This window comes from Convolutriloba macropyga, unplaced genomic scaffold (genome assembly GCF_964194025.1).
Source record: "Convolutriloba macropyga unplaced genomic scaffold, txConMacr16.3 SCAFFOLD_4926, whole genome shotgun sequence".
Classification (NCBI taxonomy): domain Eukaryota; kingdom Metazoa; phylum Xenacoelomorpha; order Acoela; family Convolutidae; genus Convolutriloba; species Convolutriloba macropyga.
The window spans coordinates 7,501-19,280 of NW_027452162.1; the positions used below are offsets into that span (position 1 = coordinate 7,501).

At 42.6% G+C, this 11,780-nt stretch overlaps 1 non-coding gene and 1 pseudogene across 1 annotated transcript in view; both read right to left on the bottom strand.

The window, feature by feature from the left end:
- LOC142357264 (large subunit ribosomal RNA) overlaps nucleotides 1-1,635 on the bottom strand; it is a 3,521-nt gene extending 1,886 nt beyond the window's left edge. Inside the window, exon 1 of the ribosomal RNA XR_012761581.1 lies at nucleotides 1-1,635. This exon is cut by the window's left edge and continues 1,886 nt beyond it. This is a non-coding gene — a ribosomal RNA (large subunit ribosomal RNA).
- A 1,686-nt stretch (nucleotides 1,636-3,321) lies between these two features.
- On the bottom strand, nucleotides 3,322-3,473 carry LOC142357263 (5.8S ribosomal RNA; annotated as a pseudogene).
- Nucleotides 3,474-11,780: the final 8,307 nt, after the last annotated feature.

Below are 11,780 nucleotides of genomic sequence, written 5' to 3' on the forward strand. Positions count from 1 at the left end.
CATTAGCCTGTCTTTTAGAATCGACTAACTCATGTGCAAACGCTGTTCACATGAAAGCCTTTCCCGCTTCAGTCCTCAAAGTTCTCATTTGAGTACTTGCTACTTCCACCAAGATCTGCTCCATTGATCGCTTCGCGCATACACTTGCGTGCATACTTTAGCGCAATCAATGTGTCCTCCTACACATGAATATCATTTTTGAGCTGGTGAGGCTCTTTTTCTCTAATCTAACTTGCGTTAGATATTGATATTCATGGTTGGGTATAGGCCACGAGCTCTAGTGCCATCCATTTTCAGGGCTGATTGATTCGGCAGGTGAGTGTTACACACTCCTTAGCGGATTTCAACTTCCATGACCACCGTCCTGCTGTCAGTATCAATCAACACCTTTTGTGGTGACTCATGAGCAAGTAGTTAGGCGCCTTAACCCAACTTTTGGTTCATCCCACATCGCCGGTTCTGCTTACCAAAAGCGGCCCACAAAAAGCTTGCATTCATAGGTCCAAGTGCAATTAAGTCACAAGGACATCTCACCGATTTATAGTTTGAGAATAGGTGAAGGAAAAATTTTCCCCATTCCTCTAATCATTCGCTTTAACCGATGAAATTGCTTTGCGAAGATTTTTCAATCTTGCTCAAGCTTTTGCTATCCTGAGGGAACTTCGGAGGAAACCAGCTACTAGATGGTTCGATTAGTCTTTCGCCCCTATGCTCAGGTCAGACGATCGATTTGCACGTCAGAACCGCTTCGGGCTTCCACCATGGTTTCCCGTGGCTTCGCCCTGCCCAAAGCATAGATCACCATCTTTCGGGTCGTGTGCTACTTGCTCTGGATCAGTCATGCAATAAGAGCAAAACCGTCCCGTGGTTGCGGGACACCGAATCGGCGCCCTCACCACACAAAGTAGTGCAATTCATAAAAATTACACTGTTCACTTTCATTCGCGTGTGCGCCTTTCAATGAGCGACAACACTTGCAAGCAACTCACACTCCTTGGTCCGTGTTTCAAGACGGGCTGTAGAGAGCATTGAATAGGAAGTTGAGGTCAGACAGGCAATCAAGATCAATTTATCTCATTTTGTTTAGAATCAACAAGAAGAATTCCGAGGAAAACTTCTGCTCGATTCATTAACAAGATTTGCCAAAAGACGACACTACACTACTCGGTAGCCGAGAATATAATATCAAGGCATTGAGTATGGTAACGCTCACTCCAGTTCCCCTTCAACAGTTTCACGTACTTTTCACTCTCTCTTCAGAGTGCTTTTCAACTTTCCCTCACGGTACTTGTTTACTATCGGTCTCGCTTTATAATTAGCTTTTGGAGAGACATATCTCCAGCTTCGAGTTGCACTTTCAAACAACTCTACTCATAGGAATGAGCCATTATGACTGGTATCGAAAATGACCTTTACAGGATTTTCACCTTCTTTGATGCTACTTTCCAGTAGACATCAGGACAAATTCACCAGTCTAGCATCAAACCATACCGGACACCGAGAAATGTTGCCATTTCTCTTCCCGATGAGCTTTCCTGTTCATTCGCCATTACTAAGGGATTCTCAGTTGATTTCTTTTCCTCCCCTTACTGATATGCTTAAGTTAAGGGGGTTCTCTCGCCCAATTCAGGTTATGTAGTTGATTGTCTCTTAATTGGTTCACTGACCAATATGAGACAGAAACCGATTCAGCAGTTTTGTTCGCTACTACTATCAAACACAGGTCGAAGTTTCCATTCAGTCATTAATTCCAACTTTCAAATGTTGTTGTTTCAGCTTTCGCTTACTAGAAGCAACATAATACTCGCTGCAATACAGACCTCGGGAAACCCTCACCGTGAATAAGGTTCACTCACATATTTCACTACATTTTGCGTGGGATTGGAGATGAGGCTACTCGTTCTTGCTCAGTACTAGGCTGAAAATTAACGAAACTTCGTTACAAACGTTCACATGTTGATGTTTCCGCTTTCGCGTACTCGAAACAACATAATACTAGTCTTTGTAATTTAGTTTCATAATTTCAACTGTTCTCATGCAGAATTTTTGCTCATTCTTATCCCAAATTTTTGACCTGGCTACTAGTTACACTCCTTGTACTTATTGCAAAATGACCACAAATTTCAACAGCTTTCACATGTTGCTGTTTCGGCTTTCGCTTACTACAGTCAACATAATACTCGTTGCAAATTAAGTGCTCGGCATCTGCAATTTTCCAAAGACGAAGTTTCGCCAGTTCAATTTTCGCTCGCCAATTATGGCTACTAATTCACACGGTACTGAGCTCAACAACATTAAATTTGTTCAGCAAGACTTTCACATGTTGATGTTTTGGCTTTCGCCTACTAGAAGCAACATAATACTCGTCTTGTTAGCTCATTCAATGAGAATAGCTTTTCCCGTTGAGAATTTTTGCCTTCAATTGGCGTTGTAGTGAGTTTGGCTACTCAGATCACCAAATACTTGTGACAATTCGAACCAGAAATGTTTTTCAATTTTCACATGCTGATGTTTCGGATTCAACCTACTAGAAGCAGCATAATACTTGTATTCAACAATTTCTGTATCAAATCCCAGTTTTCTCTGGTGCATCTTTGCCAAACTATTCCAAACTGCCTGAGTCTGAATACCAATTACAGGTACTAGTAAATGCACGTTACTAAGGACTATATAGTTCTAGGTTACTGTACACAACGACGTTCACATGTTGATGTTTCAGCTGCCGCTTACTAGAAACAACATAATACTTATCGTGCATACCTTTCCATAACTTGTCCTTTTCAGATGCATTAGTTTCCCTTTGTCTTGGCTTCTACAGTCAGACTGGCTACTAGTAACAGCACAGTACTAATCACATATCGTTCTACAGTTTGCAGACAACTTTCACATGTTGATGTTTCAGCTTTCGCCTACTAGAAAACAACATAATACTCGCTGTATACATTTGTAGTTCTCTATGTAACTTTCATGTGAAGAAGTTTCGCCAGTCTTTTTGACTGTCTCAAATCTGAGTCATGCTTAGGCTACTAGTTGCTTCATAGTACTTATCGCCTCGAGATCATTGAACAAAACTTGATTTTCACATGTTGCTGTTTCAGCTTCCGCTTACTAGAAACAACATAATACTAGTCTCATTAAGTTCCGTCTCTTTGCAATTTTCTTATGAAGAAAATTCGCCATCACAATGACTCCAGCAGTTCTTGATCAAGGAATGCAATCATTGATCAGAATGCTATTATTTGAATCGGTTCTGCTTTAAGTGTTCCAATTTTATTGGAAGCACCAACAATAGAACATCAATGTGTTCAATCGAGAGTTATATAACCCTGAATCGGACGCAGTCAACAGCCGAAGCCGAGACCGCCTTTTGCGTTAGAGAGGTCGGTAAACAAATCTTGCGATTCATACCGAATTAACACATATAGCTGTGCTCCTCTTCGTAAAGCGAGCCAAGTGATCCCCTGTTGAAGGATGTATTTGGACCAATCTAGTAGCATTTGGTTTCCAACAAGCTCTCCCAAGTTAGCTTACTTATTGGGCTTTTCAACCAATTCGGTTTGGCTACAAGCATCATCAAAGTACTAGCCACAGTTTGATCGCAAAATTCTACGACTTTCACATGTTGATGTTTCGGCTTGCGCTTAGCCTACTATAAGCAACATAATACTAGTCATATCATAGAGCGTGATCAGCTTGTGACGTTCTCATGATGAAGTTTCACCAACAGTGTCTCACTTCGAGCTTAAATCCAGCTACTAGTAACTACACAGTACTGACTGCAACGATAACTTTTATCTATACCTTTCACATGCTGCGCTTTCGGCCAGGGCCTACTAACGTCAACATAATACTCGATATAAACTTTTGTTCATGATGCAGCTTCCCCATGCAGAAGTTTCGCCTTCAAATGCTCTCTTGGCCATATGACGTAAGAAAAGGTTACTAGTAACATCACAGTACTAGCCACAGTTTGATTGCAAAATTCTACGACTTTCACATGTTGATGTTTCGGCTTGCGCTTAGCCTACTAGAAGCAACATAATACTAGTCATATCATAGAGCGTGATCAGCTTGTGACGTTCTCATGATGAAGTTTCACCAACAGTGTCTCATTTCGAGCTTAAATCCAGCTACTAGTAACTACACAGTACTGACTGCAACGCTAACTTTTATCTATACCTTTCACATGCTGCGCTTTCGGCCAGGGCCTACTAACGTCAACATAATACTCGATATAAACTTTTGTTCATGATGCAGCTTCCCCATGCAGAAGTTTCGCCTTCAAATGCTCTCTTGGCCATATGACGTAACACAAGGTTACTAGTAACATCACAGTACTAGCCACAATTTGATCGCAAAATTCTACGACTTTCACATGTTGATGTTTCGGCTTGCGCTTAGCCTACTAGAAGCAACATAATACTAGTCATATCATGGAGCGTGATCAGCTTGTGACGTTCTCATGATGAAGTTTCACCAACAGTGTCTCATTTCGAGCTTAAATCCAGCTACTAGTAACTACACAGTACTGACTGCAACGATAACTTTTATCTATACCTTTCACATGCTGCGCTTTCGGCCAGGGCCTACTAATGTCAACATAATACTCGATATAAACTTTTGTTCATGATGCAGCTTCCCCATGCAGAAGTTTCGCCTTCAAATGCTCTCTTGGCCATATGACGTAACACAAGGTTACTAGTAACATCACAGTACTAGCCACAATTTGATCGCAAAATTCTACGACTTTCACATGTTGATGTTTCGGCTTGCGCTTAGCCTACTAGAAGCAACATAATACTAGTCATATCATAGAGCTTGATCAGCTTGTGACATTCTCATGATGAAGTTTCACCAACAGTGTCTCATTTTGAGCTTAAATCCAGCTACTAGTAACTACACAGTACTGACTGCAACAATAACTTTTATCTATACCTTTCACATGCTGCGTTTTCGGCCAAGGCCTACTAACGTCAACATAATACTCGATATAAAAATTTTGATCATGATGCAGCTTTCCCTGCAGAAGTTTCGCCTTCAAATGCTCTCTTGGCCATATGACGGAACACCAGGTTACTAGTAACATCACAGTACTAGCCACAGTTTGATTGCAAAATTCTACGACTTTCACATGTTGATGTTTCGGCTTGCGCTTAGCCTACTAGAAGCAACATAATACTAGTCATATCATAGAGCTTGATCAGCTTGTGACATTCTCATGATGAAGTTTCACCAACAGTGTCTCATTTTGAGCTTAAATCCAGCTACTAGTAACTACACAGTACTGACTGCAACAATAACTTTTATCTATACCTTTCACATGCTGCGTTTTCGGCCAAGGCCTACTAACGTCAACATAATACTCGATATAAAATTTTGATCATGATGCAGCTTTCCCATGCAGAAGTTTCGCCTTCAAATGCTCTCTTGGCCATATGACGGAACACCAGGTTACTAGTAACATCACAGTACTAGCCACAGTTTGATTGCAAAATTCTACGACTTTCACATGTTGATGTTTCGGCTTGCGCTTAGCCTACTAGAAGCAACATAATACTAGTCATATCATAGAGCGTGATCAGCTTGTGACGTTCTCATGATGAAGTTTCACCAATAGTGTTTCATTCGAATTGGTTCTGCTTTAAGCTCTCCAATTGTTTTGGATGAACCAGTTTTGCCCTTCGAAGCCACTTTTGTGAGCTTTTGTGGGTCTTTACCAAGAGGATATACCTCAAGGCCTCTTTCAATTCCTTTAAGTTCTTTCAACTCCTTTACAGTTTCTAGGTTCACATAGCTGCAAACCTTATTTCTAGTTTTAAGTCTGGCCAACTTGGGGAGAGTTGGTGCAGACCGTGACCAATTCTAGTAGGATGCCACAACAAGAATGTGATCAACTTAGCTTGTCGATGAACCTGCCCCACATTCAAACAACTCTATCGCCTTTTCCTCGTATAGTTATATGCGAGGGCCTCTCATAGAGAGCGCTGTTAGCAACCTTTTCCACATAGACGATAAAGTTGTGAGTGTTTTGCACATGGCTGTTGTCATCACCACGTGACGAGTCAACTCAGCTTGACTCTCTACACTCCGACAAGCTTTGCACATACGCCTTTAGTTCAGTATGTGTCTTTAATCTGACTCCGGTGCCTCAAGCCGGAAAAATTGTCAGATTATGATCATTATCGGTTAGTCATCCCGATGCAAGATCGTATCGTACTGTCTTTGTCTACCTCCAGATTCCGAAGAACAGGAGGAGACTCTCCCAGACCTACATATCTGGGAGAATGTTCAGAGGGCGAGAAGCTGTGGATTACTCTCCCCTAAGAACTGACTAAACTTTACCCTCGTCCAAGGTAAGTTTATTTTAGCTAGCCTTCTATGTAAAGGATCTGAGGCTAAGCTGTGTTTTTTCGAGCCTTTGGCTCGGAGCAAGTTCAGTGGGCGCCCCGAGTAGCTCAACTCTTTCCCACTGAACAGCGCAACGCTCTGTCACTCGCTGGGATTTTTGCGTGTCGGTTCTAACCACGCGACTTGTGGACCTTTTTAGGCCTTTCTCATTCACAAGTCTATAGCTGGGCTTCTATAACCCAGCTTCTGAATCTAGATAGCTGCAGTTCTGCTAGGCTGCTTTTGCTAACTAGTCTCCCTTTAAGCAGTCCCTTGCCATGACTGCTGAACTATGTATCCACACAAGTAGTTTTTGAGCTCGATACATAATTCGAGATTGGTTGCCAAGCAATCTCTAGCGACAGAGCGTCATGCGCACTACAGACATGGCCTCTACCAGCAGCCATGCCCGAAGGAATCAATCACTGATCCTTCCGCAGGTTCCCCTACGGAAACCTTGTTACGACTTTTACTTCCTCTAGACAATTAAGCTCGATCCGCTTCATCCCGTTGCCGGAGACCGAAGTCCCAACAGTAGGAATTTGCAATTCTTGCTTAACTATCCAATCAGTAGTAGCGACGGGCGGTGTGTACAAAGGGCAGGGACGTAATCCCTATGAGTTGTTGACTCATAAGTACCAGGAATTCCTGGTTCACGTCTGCAAGTTACAACAGACGATCCCCTTGAAGCGCTGTACTTTTCTCTGATTGCCCAGTCCATTTCGGACCAAGGGCTGAGTACTCAATCTAAAAGTACACAGTGTAGCGCGCGTGCAGTCCAGAACATCTAAGGGCATCACAGACCTGTTATAGCCTCACTTCATCTGCGGTATTTAATTCCGCATAGTTCCTCTAAGAAGTGTTTGAATTCACATATAGTGAATTTCATTATTTAGATGGAGAAGATCTCGTTCGTTATCGGAATTAACCAGACAGATCACTCCACTAACTAAGAACGGCCATGCACCACCGCCCATATAATCATGAAAGATATTCAATCTGTCAATCCTTAAGATGTCTGGACCGGGTGAGTTTTCCCGTGTTGAGTCAAATTAAGCCGCAGGCTCCACTCCTGGTGGTGCCCTTCCGTCAATTCCTTTAAGTTTCGATTTTGCAACCATACTTCCCCCGGAACCAATAAACTTTGGTTCCCGGTTAATCTCTTGCCAAGTCAAGATCGACTTTGACAAATTGTAGGTTGGTATAGTTTATGGTCAGAATTACGAGGGTATCTAATCCTCTTCAATACTCTGACTTTCGTTCTTGATTAATGAAAACATTCTTGGCAAATGCTTTCGCAGTAGTTTGTCTTGCCACGATCCAAGAATTTCACCTCTAACGTAGCAATACAAATGCCCCCGTCTGTTCCTTTCAATCATTACCGCACTCAGCCAACCGGCATCAATCGAGTAGCGGGTCATTCTCCATTATTCCATGCTTTATTATTCGATCCCAAAGGATGCTTTGAACACTCTAATTTTCTCAGGGTGAAAACACCGTTTCCACAGTTCGTCACATTTAAGTGCAAACTATTTCTTCGATGCGAAGGATGAGCGGAACGAGTCAACAGATTTAACTGAAGACCATGTTGCCGTTCTACTCAAACAGATCCAACTATGAGCTTTTTAAACGCAGCAACTATTGCATACGCTTGTAGAGGCTGGTATTACCGCGGCTGCTGGCACCAGACTTGCCCTCTACTCGTTCATCAATGGAGCTTTTAAGTCCATTCCATTCTGATTACAAACCATAAAGGTTCATATCATTATTTCTAGTCACTACCTCCTCGTGCGGAGAGTGGGTAATTTGCGTGCCTGCTGCCTTCCTTGGATGTGGTAGCCGTTTCTAAGGCTCCCTCTCCGGAATCGAACCCTGATTCCCCGTTACCCGTCACAACCATGGTAGTCCGTTACACTACCATCATAGGTTGATAGGTCAGAAATTCGGAAGTTCCGTCCCCAAGCCGAAGCTATCTGGGATCTTTCAGTTACTAGGACTCATCACGGGATGTGTCTGTACTTAGCAAATCACCCGGTGTAGTCTTGTAAAAGTCTCCGACAGTGTCGGACAATCAGCATGCATTAGCTGCAGGGTTACCGCAGTTATTCATTTAGCTTGCAAATCAACTAATAGATAGTAACTGATTTAATGAGCCATTCGCGGTTCCACTTTTTCAAGCTTCGCTTGCACATGCATGGCTTAGTCTTTCAGACAAGCATATGGCAACTGACAGGATCAATCAGTTTAATTGTACTTTGAACAATCTTTCGATTTGTTCGAATTTAGAAAGACATAGCCTTGCGGCCTCGTCAATCTTGCTTTGAGCTTTTTAAATCACGAAGAGTTTCAATGCATGCTTTGGCATGGCTACTAGTTACTACACAGTACTCTACACACTTAGAGTTACCCACGATTACACATTTCACATGCTGATGTTTCGGCTCGCGCGTACTAGAACAGCATAATACTATGTGTACTGGTAGATAGCGCTCTGTGAGCATTTCCCATGAGCAGGTTTTGCCCTCCAAATCTCTGTTCTACTGTTACCAATACCGGCTAACAACTGTATCATACTAGGGAGAATTGACTCATGATTTAAAAACCAGATGTTCACATGTCGATGTTTCGGCTCTCGCCTACTAGAAACAACATAATACTAGTCTGTTAAAAATCTCAATCACGCCGCCTCTTCAGATACAGAAGTTTTACCTTTTATTGGTTAGAGAACAGCTTTCCAGCTGTCGACATGGTTACTAGTAACAACACCGTACTCAACACAAAAACTTTTCAACTTCACAACTTTCACATGCTGATGTTTCTGCTTTCGCATACTAGAAACAGCATAATACTTATTGTTTTGTCAAGTAATTTGTGTGTCTTTCCCATGTGAAGTTTCACCGGTCAACAATGTTTCCCTGACCAATTACGGCTACTAGTAGCTGTATAATACTAGGGGAAAATGATTGAGGATTTAATATCAGATTTTCACATGTTGATGTTTCGGCTTTCGCCTACTAGAAACAACATAATACTAGTCTGCTAAGAAATCTCGCTCAAATTGCCTTTTCACATACAGAAGTTTCACCTTCTATTGGTTAGAGAACAGTTCTCAGCTGTCGACATGGTTACTAGTAACAACATCGTACTCAACACAAAAATTCTTCAACTTCACAACTTTCACATGCTGATGTTTCTGCTTTCGCGTACTAGAAACAGCATAATACTTATTGCTTTGTCAAGAAGTGTGTGTGTCTTTCCATGCGAAAGTTTCACCGGTCAGCAATAATTGCCGTGTCCAATTAAGGTTACTCATAGCTGTATAATACTAGGGAAAATGATTGAGGATTTAATATCAGATTTTCACATGTTGATGTTTCGGCTTTCGCCTACTAGAAACAACATAATACTAGTCTGCTAATAAATCTCGCTCAAATTGCCTTTTCACATACAGAAGTTTTCACCTCTTCTTGGTCACTGTACAGATGATGCTGTCTGTTCTTTATTTGGTTCTGCTTATTATAAGGAGGGGCATCACTCCTTCCTCCTTGGTTTGCATGCATTAAGCCTGCTTTGTGAAAAGCGTATCTTTCTAGCTTTTCTTCGCCTTACTCGAGTAGGACGATACAATCCAGACATTAGTCAGTCTTGGTGTAAAGTCACTGAGTATTATTCGGTTCTGCTTTATTCAGCAATATGCTGTATAATTGTTGTAATTTGCGAACATATTTGTTCTCAGTTCCGAACTACTAGCGACGACAGATTACCAGCGGTCATGAGCCATCAAGGTAGTTCTTTGGTGCATCAAGTAGAGAGGTGCCATCAAACAACACTTCCCTAATAATGCTACACACATAGAATTTGCTACAGTGCAGCTTTTTACTTTGCAAAATTTGCGCACAAATTTTGCATAGAAATAAATGTTTTATCAAGATTTTTAGATCCCCTCCCTTGAGAGAACGTTACTCCTTTAAGTGAACACCCCGCGGCGTCCTGTTGTTATTGCTTATAACCATTTCGCAAGCCGGAGGCATATGCACTACGCAAGCCGCTACTTTGGCACAGAGGCACCTAGTTTTACACCCGGGACTTCAGGTGGCCCAGTTTTACACCCAGTACAGCGGTGCCAGTTGGTAACCCGGTGGATCCTCGGAGACCAGACATGATCATAGATCAAACCCGATGTATGCTACTCCTGAACGTATAGTATCTCCACTGTGCAATGAAATTATCGTTCGTTTCGGGCCTTCCTATACGTTCAGCAGACAATCGCTAGGAATTCACCTCGTGACCCGTGGTGACCACACTGGATTTCAAGTTTATTGATTTGGACAGACCTGTCATTTATTTTGCTTTTCAGCTTCAGTTCTGCTCGATCTAGCTTGGCCTAAGGCTTGATCTCGCTTTGCTCACCCCTGTAGGAGCCTCTACTAGTACCACTCGGAGTAATGGGGAATCCACCAGACCTAATCGATGAATGCCATCAAACAACAAACATCATACCCGGCTTCATCAGGCATATTTTATTACTTCCGAGAGGTACTTTAGTATCAGATCTTTCTCCATGCCTCTTATGAGGACCCGTCAGACCTTTCGGTTTATCGTTTAGCTTCAGTCCTGCTCGATCTAGCTTTCCCAAGGCTCGATCTAGCTCTATTCGCCCCACTAGAGGGCTCTCTAAGACCCCTCGGTCTTAGTGTTAGCTCCGGTACTGCTCGGTCGTGCTTGCTGAAGGCCCGACCCAGCTTTAGTTAGATTCTCGTACTTTCTCTTGGCCTCTCTAGGAGGACCAGACAGACCTCTCGGTCTATCGTTTAGCTTCAGTCCTGCTCGATCTAGCTTGCCCAAGGCTTGATCAAGCTCTATTCGCCCCGCTAGAGGGCTCTCTAAGACCCCTCGGTCTTAGTGTTATCTTCTGTAATGCCTAACCAAGCTTACTACAGGCCTTGGTCAGGTCTTTATCGGTCACCGATTAGTAACAGACCAATCATAGGGCCTTCCACCCTATCCGGGTTGAGGTCTTTAGTCCAGCCATATTTTGACAAGACACCTCTCCCTAATAATGCCCCACACATAGAATTACTGTCCATGCAGTATTTAACTTGTGTTTTTTCTAAAATTTGATTTTCACTTTTTGGAGGTTCATTTGCTCCTCTGACACTCTTTCAGCTTCAATCTTACTCGATCTAGCTTTCCCAAGGCTCGATTCTAGCTCTATTCGCCCCACTAGAGGGCTCTCTAAGACACTTCGGTCTTAGTGTTAGCTCCGGTCTTGCTCAATCGTGCTTGCTGAAGGCGCGATCAAGCTTTAGTTAGCTTCTCGTACTTCCTCTTGGCCTCTCTAGGAGGACCAGACAGACCTCTCGGTCTATCGTTTAGCTCCATTCCTGCTCGAT